This window comes from Lasioglossum baleicum, unplaced genomic scaffold (assembly GCF_051020765.1).
Source record: "Lasioglossum baleicum unplaced genomic scaffold, iyLasBale1 scaffold0338, whole genome shotgun sequence".
NCBI lineage: Eukaryota > Metazoa > Arthropoda > Insecta > Hymenoptera > Halictidae > Lasioglossum > Lasioglossum baleicum.
Window position 1 is genome coordinate 150,662 of NW_027469398.1, and position 12,659 is coordinate 163,320.

Here is a 12,659-nt window from a genome sequence, read left to right on the forward strand (position 1 = left end):
TAACGCATAACGCATATCGCATAACGCATAACGCATATCGCATAACGCATAACGCATAACGCATAACGCATAACGCATAACGCATAACCCATAGCGCATAACGCTTAACGCGTAAAGCAAAACTCATAACCCATAACGCATAACGCATAACGCATAACGCATAACGCATAACGCATAACGCATAACGCATAACGCATAACGCATAACGCATAACGCATAACGCATAACGCATAACGCATAACGCATAACGCATAACGCATAACGCATAACGCATAACGCATAACGCATAACGCATAACGCATAACGCATAACGCATAACGCATAACGCATAACGCATAACGCATAACGCTTAACGCATAACGCATAACGCATAACGCATAACGCATAACGCATAACGCATAACGCATAACGCATAACGCATAACGCATAACGCATAACGCATAACGCATAACGCATAACGCATAACGCATAACGCATAACGCATAACGCATAACGCATAACGCATAACGCATAACGCATAACGCATAACGCATAACGCATAACGCATAACGCATAACGCATAACGCATAACGCATAACGCATAACGCATAACGCATAACGCATAACGCATAACGCATAACGCATAACGCATAACGCATAACGCATAACGCATAACGCATAACGCATAACGCATAACGCATAACGCATAACGCATAACGCATAACGCATAACGCATAACGCATAACGCATAACGCATAACGCATAACGCATAACGCATAACGCATAACGCATAACGCATAACGCATAACGCATAACGCATAACGCATAACGCATAACGCATAACGCATAACGCATAACGCATAACGCATAACGCATAACGCATAACGCATAACGCATAACGCATAACGCATAACGCATAACGCATAACGCATAACGCATAACGCATAACGCATAACGCATAACGCATAACGCATAACGCATAACGCATAACGCATAACGCATAACGCATAACGCATAACGCATAACGGATAACGCATAACGCATAACGCATAACGCATAACGCATAACGCATAACGCATAACGCATAACGCATAACGCATAACGCATAACGCATAACGCATAACGCATAACGCATAACGCATAACGCATAACGCATAACGCATAACGCATAACGCATAACGCATAACGCATAACGCTTAACGCATAACGCATAACGCATAACGCATAACGCATAACGCATAACGCATAAGGCTTCAGCATAACACATAAGGCATAACGCATAACGCATAACGCATAACGCATAACGCATAACGCATAACGCATAACGCATAACGCATAACGCATTACGCATAACGCATAACGCATAACGCATAAGGCATAAGCATAACGCATAACGCATAACGCATAACCCATAGCGCATAACGCATAACGCATAAGGCATTAGCATAACGCATAACGCATAACGCATAACGCATAACGCATAACGCATTACGCATAACGCATAACGCATAAGGCATTGGCATAACGCATAACGCATAACGCATAACGCATAACGCATAACGCATAACGCATAACGCATAACGCATAACGCATAACGCATAACGCATAACGCATAACGCATAACGCATAACGCATAACGCATAACGCATAACGCATAACGCATAACGCATAACGCATAACGCATAACGCATAACGCATAACGCATAACGCATAACGCATAACGCATAACGCATAACGCATAACGCATAACGCATAACGCATAACGCATAACGCATAACGCATAACGCATAACGCATAACGCATAACGCATAACGCATAACGCATAACGCATAACGCATAACGCATAACGCATAACGCATAACGCATAACGCATAACGGATAACGCATAACGCATAACGCATAACGCATAACGCATAACGCATAACGCATAACGCATAACGCATAACGCATAACGCATAACGCATAACGCATAACGCATAACGCATAACGCATAACGCATAACGCATAACGCATAACGCATAACGCATAACGCATAACGCATAACGCATAACGCATAACGCATAACGCATAACGCATAACGCATAACGCATAACGCATAACGCATAACGCATAACGCATAACGCATAACGCATAACGCATAACGCATAACGCATAACGCATAACGCATAACGCATAACGCATAACGCATAACGCATAACGCATAACGCATAACGCATAACGCATTACGCATAACGCATAACGCATAAGGCATAAGCATAACGCATAACGCATAAGGCATAACGCATAACGCATAACGCATAACGCATAACGCATAACGCATAACGCATAACGCATTACGCATAACGCATAACGCATAAGGCATAAGCATAACGCATAACGCATAAGGCATAAGGCATAACGCATAACGCATAACGCATAACGCATAACGCATAACGCATAACGCATAACGCATAACGCATAACGCATAACGCATAACGCATAACGCATAACGCATAACGCATAACGCATAACGCATAACGCATAACGCATAACGCATAACGCATAACGCATAACGCATAACCCATAGCGCATAGCAAGCAAAACTCATAACCCATAACGCATAACGCATAACGCATAACGCATAACGCAAACGCATAACGCATAACGCATAAGGCTTCAGCATAACACATAAGGCATAACGCATAACGCATAACGCATAACGCATAACGCATTACGCATAACGCATAACGCATAAGGCATAAGCATAACGCATAACGCATAAGGCATAACGCATAACGCATAACGCATAACGCATAACGCATAACGCATAACGCATAACGCATAACGCATAACGCATAACGCATAACGCATAACGCATAACGCATAACGCATAACGCATAACGCATAACGCATAACGCATAACGCATAACGCATAACGCATAACGCATAACGCATAACGCATAACGCATAACGCATAACGCATAACGCATAACGCATAACGCATAACGCATAACGCATAACGCATAACGCATAACGCATAACGCATAACGCATAACGCATAACGCATAACGCATAACGCATAACGCATAACGCATAACGCATAACGCATAACGCATAACGCATAACGCATAACGCATAACGCATAACGCATAACGCATAACGCATAACGCATAACGCATAACGCATAACGCATAACGCATAACGCATAACGCATAACGCATACCGCATAACCCATAGCGCATAGCGCTTAACGCGTAAAGCAAAACTCATAACCCATAACGCATAACGCATAACGCATAACGCATAACGCATAACGCATAACGCATAACGCATAACGCATAACGCATAACGCATAACGCATAACGCATAACGCATAACGCATAACGCATAACGCATAACGCATAACGCATAACGCATAACGCATAACGCATAACGCATAACGCATAACGCATAACGCATAACGCATAACGCATAACGCATAACGCATAACGCATAACGCTTAACGCATAACGCATAACGCATAACGCATAACGCATAACGCATAACGCATAACACATAACGCATAATTCATAACGCATAACGCATAACGCATAAGGCTTCAGCATAACACATAAGGCATAACGCATAACGCATAACGCATAACGCATAACGCATAACGCATTACGCATAACGCATAACGCATAAGGCATAAGCATAACGCATAACGCATAAGGCATAAGGCATAACGCATAACGCATAACGCATAACGCATAACGCATAACGCATAACGCATAACGCATAACGCATAACGCATAACGCATAACGCATAACGCATAACGCATAACGCATAACGCATAACGCATAACGCATAACGCATAACGCATAACCCATAGCGCATAGCAAGCAAAACTCATAACCCATAACGCATAACGCATAACGCATAACGCATAACGCAAACGCATAACGCATAACGCATAAGGCTTCAGCATAACACATAAGGCATAACGCATAACGCATAACGCATAACGCATAACGCATTACGCATAACGCATAACGCATAAGGCATAAGCATAACGCATAACGCATAAGGCATAACGCATAACGCATAACGCATAACGCATAACGCATAACGCATAACGCATAACGCATAACGCATAACGCATAACGCATAACGCATAACGCATAACGCATAACGCATAACGCATAACGCATAACGCATAACGCATAACGCATAACGCATAACGCATAACGCATAACGCATAACGCATAACCCATAGCGCATAGCGCTTAACGCGTAAAGCAAAACTCATAACCCATAACGCATAACGCATAACGCATAACGCATAACGCATAACGCATAACGCATAACGCATAACGCATAACGCATAACGCATAACGCATAACGCATAACGCATAACGCATAACGCATAACGCATAACGCATAACGCATAACGCATAACGCATAACGCATAAGGCATAAGCATAACGCATAACGCATAAGGCATAAGGCATAACGCATAACGCATAACGCATAACGCATAACGCATAACGCATAACGCATAACGCATAACGCATAACGCATAACGCATAACGCTTAACGCATAACGCATAACGCATAACGCATAACGCATAACGCATAACGCATAACGCATAACGCATAACGCATAACGCATAAGGCTTCAGCATAACACATAAGGCATAACGCATAACGCATAACGCATAACGCATAACGCATAACGCATTACGCATAACGCATAACGCATAAGGCATAAGCATAACGCATAACGCATAAGGCATAAGGCATAACGCATAACGCATAACGCATAACGCATAACGCATAACGCATAACGCATAACGCATAACGCATAACGCATAACGCATAACGCATAACGCATAACGCATAACGCATAACGCATAACGCATAACGCATAACGCATAACGCATAACCCATAGCGCATAGCAAGCAAAACTCATAACCCATAACGCATAACGCATAACGCATAACGCATAACGCAAACGCATAACGCATAACGCATAAGGCTTCAGCATAACACATAAGGCATAACGCATAACGCATAACGCATAACGCATAACGCATTACGCATAACGCATAACGCATAAGGCATAAGCATAACGCATAACGCATAAGGCATAACGCATAACGCATAACGCATAACGCATAACGCATAACGCATAACGCATAACGCATAACGCATAACGCATAACGCATAACGCATAACGCATAACGCATAACGCATAACGCATAACGCATAACGCATAACGCATAACGCATAACGCATAACGCATAACGCATAACCCATAGCGCATAGCGCTTAACGCGTAAAGCAAAACTCATAACCCATAACGCATAACGCATAACGCATAACGCATAACGCATAACGCATAACGCATAACGCATAACGCATAACGCATAACGCATAACGCATAACGCATAACGCATAACGCATAACGCATAACGCATAACGCATAACGCATAACGCATAACGCATAACGCATAACGCATAACGCATAACGCATAACGCATAACGCATAACGCATAACGCATAACGCATAACGCATAACGCATAACGCATAACGCATAACGCATAACGCATAACGCATAACGCATAACGCATAACGCATAACGCATAACGCATAACGGATAACGCATAACGCATAACGCATAACGCATAACGCATAACGCATAACGCATAACGCATAACGCATAACGCATAACGCATAACGCATAACGCATAACGCATAACGCATAACGCATAACGCATAACGCATAACGCATAACGCATAACGCATAACGCATAACGCATAACGCATAACGCATAACGCATAACGCATAACGCATAACGCATAACGCATAACGCATAACGCATAACGCATAACGCATAACGCATAACGCATAACGCATAACGCATAACGCATAACGCATAACGCATAACGCATAACGCATAACGCATAACGCATAACGCATAACGCATAACGCATAACGCATAACGCATAACGCATAACGCATAACGCATAACGCATAACGCATAACGCATAACGCATAACGCATAACGCATAACGCATAACGCATAACGCATAACGCATAACGCATAACGCATAACGCATAACGCATAACGCATAACGCATAACGCATAACGCATAACGCATAACGCATAACGCATACCGCATAACCCATAGCGCATAGCGCTTAACGCGTAAAGCAAAACTCATAACCCATAACGCATAACGCATAACGCATAACGCATAACGCATAACGCATAACGCATAACGCATAACGCATAACGCATAACGCATAACGCATAACGCATAACGCATAACGCATAACGCATAACGCATAACGCATAACGCATAACGCATAACGCATAACGCATAACGCATAACGCATAACGCATAACGCATAACGCATAACGCATAACGCATAACGCATAACGCATAACGCATAACGCTTAACGCATAACGCATAACGCATAACGCATAACGCATAACGCATAACGCATAACGCATAACGCATAATTCATAACGCATAACGCATAACGCATAAGGCTTCAGCATAACACATAAGGCATAACGCATAACGCATAACGCATAACGCATAACGCATAACGCATAACGCATTACGCATAACGCATAACGCATAAGGCATAAGCATAACGCATAACGCATAAGGCATAAGGCATAACGCATAACGCATAACGCATAACGCATAACGCATAACGCATAACGCATAACGCATAACGCATAACGCATAACGCATAACGCATAACGCATAACGCATAACGCATAACGCATAACGCATAACGCATAACCCATAGCGCATAGCAAGCAAAACTCATAACCCATAACGCATAACGCATAACGCATAACGCATAACGCAAACGCATAACGCATAACGCATAAGGCTTCAGCATAACACATAAGGCATAACGCATAACGCATAACGCATAACGCATAACGCATTACGCATAACGCATAACGCATAAGGCATAAGCATAACGCATAACGCATAAGGCATAACGCATAACGCATAACGCATAACGCATAACGCATAACGCATAACGCATAACGCATAACGCATAACGCATAACGCATAACGCATAACGCATAACGCATAACGCATAACGCATAACGCATAACGCATAACGCATAACGCATAACGCATAACGCATAACGCATAACGCATAACGCATAACCCATAGCGCATAGCGCTTAACGCGTAAAGCAAAACTCATAACCCATAACGCATAACGCATAACGCATAACGCATAACGCATAACGCATAACGCATAACGCATAACGCATAACGCATAACGCATAACGCATAACGCATAACGCATAACGCATAACGCATAACGCATAACGCATAACGCATAACGCATAACGCATAACGCATAACGCATAACGCATAACGCATAACGCATAACGCATAACGCATAACGCATAACGCATAACGCATAACGCATAACGCATAACGCATAACGCATAACGCATAACGCATAACGCATAACGCATAACGCATAACGCATAACGCATAACGCATAACGCATAACGGATAACGCATAACGCATAACGCATAACGCATAACGCATAACGCATAACGCATAACGCATAACGCATAACGCATAACGCATAACGCATAACGCATAACGCATAACGCATAACGCATAACGCATAACGCATAACGCATAACGCATAACGCATAACGCATAACGCATAACGCATAACGCATAACGCATAACGCATAACGCATAACGCATACCGCATAACCCATAGCGCATAGCGCTTAACGCGTAAAGCAAAACTCATAACCCATAACGCATAACGCATAACGCATAACGCATAACGCATAACGCATAACGCATAACGCATAACGCATAACGCATAACGCATAACGCATAACGCATAACGCATAACGCATAACGCATAACGCATAACGCATAACGCATAACGCATAACGCATAACGCATAACGCATAACGCATAACGCATAACGCATAACGCATAACGCATAACGCATAACGCATAACGCATAACGCATAACGCATAACGCATAACGCATAACGCATAACGCATAACGCATAACGCATAACGCATAACGCATAACGCATAACGCATAACGCTTAACGCATAACGCATAACGCATAACGCATAACGCATAACGCATAACGCATAACGCATAACGCATAACGCATAACGCATAACGCATAACGCATAACGCATAACGCATAACGCATAACGCATAACGCATAAGGCTTCAGCATAACACATAAGGCATAACGCATAACGCATAACGCATAACGCATAACGCATAACGCATAACGCATAACGCATAACGCATAACGCATAACGCATAACGCATAACGCATAACGCATAACGCATAACGCATAACGCATAACGCATAACGCATAACGCATAACGCATAACCCATAGCGCATAGCGCTTAACGCGTAAAGCAAAACTCATAACCCATAACGCATAACGCATAACGCATAACGCATAACGCATAACGCATAACGCATAACGCATAACGCATAACGCATAACGCATAACGCATAACGCATAACGCATAACGCATAACGCATAACGCATAACGCATAACGCATAACGCATAACGCATAACGCATAACGCATAACGCATAACGCATAACGCATAACGCATAACGCATAACGCATAACGCATAACGCATAACGCATAACGCATAACGCATAACGCATAACGCATAACGCATAACGCATAACGCATAACGCATAACGCATAACGCATAACGCATAACGCATAACGCATAACGCATAACGCATAACGCATAACGCATAACGCATAACGCATAACGCATAACGCATAACGCATAACGCATAACGCATAACGCATAACGCATAACGCATAACGCATAACGCATAACGCATAACGCATAACCCATAGCGCATAGCGCTTAACGCGTAAAGCAAAACTCATAACCCATAACGCATAACGCATAACGCATAACGCATAACGCATAACGCATAACGCATAACGCATAACGCATAACGCATAACGCATAACGCATAACCCATAGCGCATAGCGCTTAACGCGTAAAGCAAAACTCATAACCCATAACGCATAACGCATAACGCATAACGCATAACGCATAACGCATAACGCATAACGCATAACGCATAACGCATAACGCATAACGCATAACGCATAACGCATAACGCATAACGCATAACGCATAACGCATAACGCATAACGCATAACGCATAACGCATAACGCATAACGCATAACGCATAACGCATAACGCATAACGCATAACGCATAACGCATAACGCATAACGCATAACGCATAACGCATAACGCATAACGCATAACGCATAACGCATAACGCATAACGCATAACGCATAACGCATAACGCATAACGCATAACGCATAACGCATAACGCATAACGCATAACGCATAACGCTTAACGCATAACGCATAACGCATAACGCATAACGCATAACGCATAACGCATAACGCATAATTCATAACGCATAACGCATAACGCATAAGGCTTCAGCATAACACATAAGGCATAACGCATAACGCATAACGCATAACGCATAACGCATAACGCATAACGCATAACGCATAATTCATAACGCATAACGCATAACGCATAAGGCTTCAGCATAACACATAAGGCATAACGCATAACGCATAACGCATAACGCATAACGCATTACGCATAACGCATAACGCATAAGGCATAAGCATAACGCATAACGCATAAGGCATAAGGCATAACGCATAACGCATAACGCATAACGCATAACGCATAACGCATAACGCATAACGCTTAACGCATAACGCATAACGCATAACGCATAACGCATAACGCATAACGCATAACGCATAATTCATAACGCATAACGCATAACGCATAAGGCTTCAGCATAACACATAAGGCATAACGCATAACGCATAACGCATAACGCATAACGCATTACGCATAACGCATAACGCATAAGGCATAAGCATAACGCATAACGCATAAGGCATAAGGCATAACGCATAACGCATAACGCATAACGCATAACGCATAACGCATAACGCATAACGCATAACGCATAACGCATAACGCATAACGCATAACGCATAACGCATAACGCATAACGCATAACGCATAACGCATAACGCATAACGCATAACGCATAACGCATAACGCATAACGCATAACGCATAGCGCATAGCGCTTAACGCGTAAAGCAAAACTCATAACCATAACGCATAACGCATAACGCATAACGCATAACGCATAACGCATAACGCATAACGCATAACGCATAACGCATAACGCATAACGCATAACGCATAACGCATAACGCATAACGCATAACGCATAACGCATAACGCATAACGCATAACGCATAACGCATAACGCATAACGCATAACGCATAACGCATAACGCATAACGCATAACGCATAACGCATAACGCATAACGCATAACGCATAACGCATAACGCATAACGCATAACGCATAACGCATAACGCATAACGCATAACGCATAACGCATAACGCATAACGCATAACGCATAACGCATAACGCATAACGCATAACGCATAACGCATAACGCATAACGCATAACGCATAACGCATAACGCATAACGCATAACGCATAACGCATAACGCATAACGCATAACGCATAACGCATAACGCATAACGCATAACGCATAACGCATAACGCATAACGCATAACGCATAACGCATAACGCATAACGCATAACGCATAACGCATAACGCATAACGCATAACGCATAACGCATAACGCATAACGCATAACGCATAACGCATAACGCATAACGCATAACGCATAACGCATAACGCATAACGCATAACGCATAACGCATAACGCATAACGCATAACGCATAACGCATAACGCATAACGCATAACGCATAACGCATAACGCATAACGCATAACGCATAACGCATAACGCATAACGCATAACGCATAACGCATAACGCATAACGCATAACGCATAACGCATAACGCATAACGCATAACGCATAACGCATAACGCATAACGCATAACGCATAACGCATAACGCATAACGCATAACGCATAACGCATAACGCATAACGCATAACGCATAACGCATAACGCATAACGCATAACGCATAACGCATAACGCATAACGCATAACGCATAACGCATAACGCATAACGCATAACGCATAACGCATAACGCATAACGCATAACGCATAACGCATAACGCATAACGCATAACGCATAACGCATAACGCATAACGCATAACGCATAACGCATAACGCATAACGCATAACGCATAACGCATAACGCATAACGCATAACGCATAACGCATAACGCATAACGCATAACGCATAACGCATAACGCATAACGCATAACGCATAACGCATAACGCATAACGCATAACGCATAACGCATAACGCATAACGCATAACGCATAACGCATAACGCATAACGCATAACGCATAACGCATAACGCATAACGCATAACGCATAACGCATAACGCATAACGCATAACGCATAACGCATAACGCATAACGCATAACGCATAACGCATAACGCATAACGCATAACGCATAACGCATAACGCATAACGCATAACGCATAACGCATAACGCATAACGCATAACGCATAACGCATAACGCATAACGCATAACGCATAACGCATAACGCATACCGCATAACCCATAGCGCATAACCCATAGCGCATAGCGCTTAACGCGTAAAGCAAAACTCATAACCCATAACGCATAACGCATAACGCATAACGCATAACGCATAACGCATAACGCATAACGCATAACGCATAACGCATAACGCATAACGCATAACGCATAACGCATAACGCATAACGCATAACGCATAACGCATAACGCATAACGCATAACGCATAACGCATAACGCATAACGCATAACGCATAACGCATAACGCATAACGCATAACGCATAACGCATAACGCATAACGCATAACGCATAACGCTTAACGCATAACGCATAACGCATAACGCATAACGCATAACGCATAACGCATAACGCATAACGCATAACGCATAACGCATAACGCATAACGCATAACGCATAAGGCTTCAGCATAACACATAAGGCATAACGCATAACGCATAACGCATAACGCATAACGCATAACGCATTACGCATAACGCATAACGCATAAGGCATAAGCATAACGCATAACGCATAAGGCATAACGCATAACGCATAACGCATAACGCATAACGCATAACGCATAACGCATAACGCATAACGCATAACGCATAACGCATAACGCATAACGCATAACGCATAACGCATAACGCATAACGCATAACGCATAACGCATAACGCATAACGCATAACGCATAACGCATAACCCATAGCGCATAGCGCTTAACGCGTAAAGCAAAACTCATAACCCATAACGCATAACGCATAACGCATAACGCATAACGCATAACGCATAACGCATAACGCATAACGCATAACGCATAACGCATAACGCATAACGCATAACGCATAACGCATAACGCATAACGCATAACGCATAACGCATAACGCATAACGCATAACGCATAACGCATAACGCATAACGCATAACGCATAACGCATAACGCATAACGCATAACGCATAACGCATAACGCATAACGCATAACGCATAACGCATAACGCATAACGCATAACGCATAACGCAT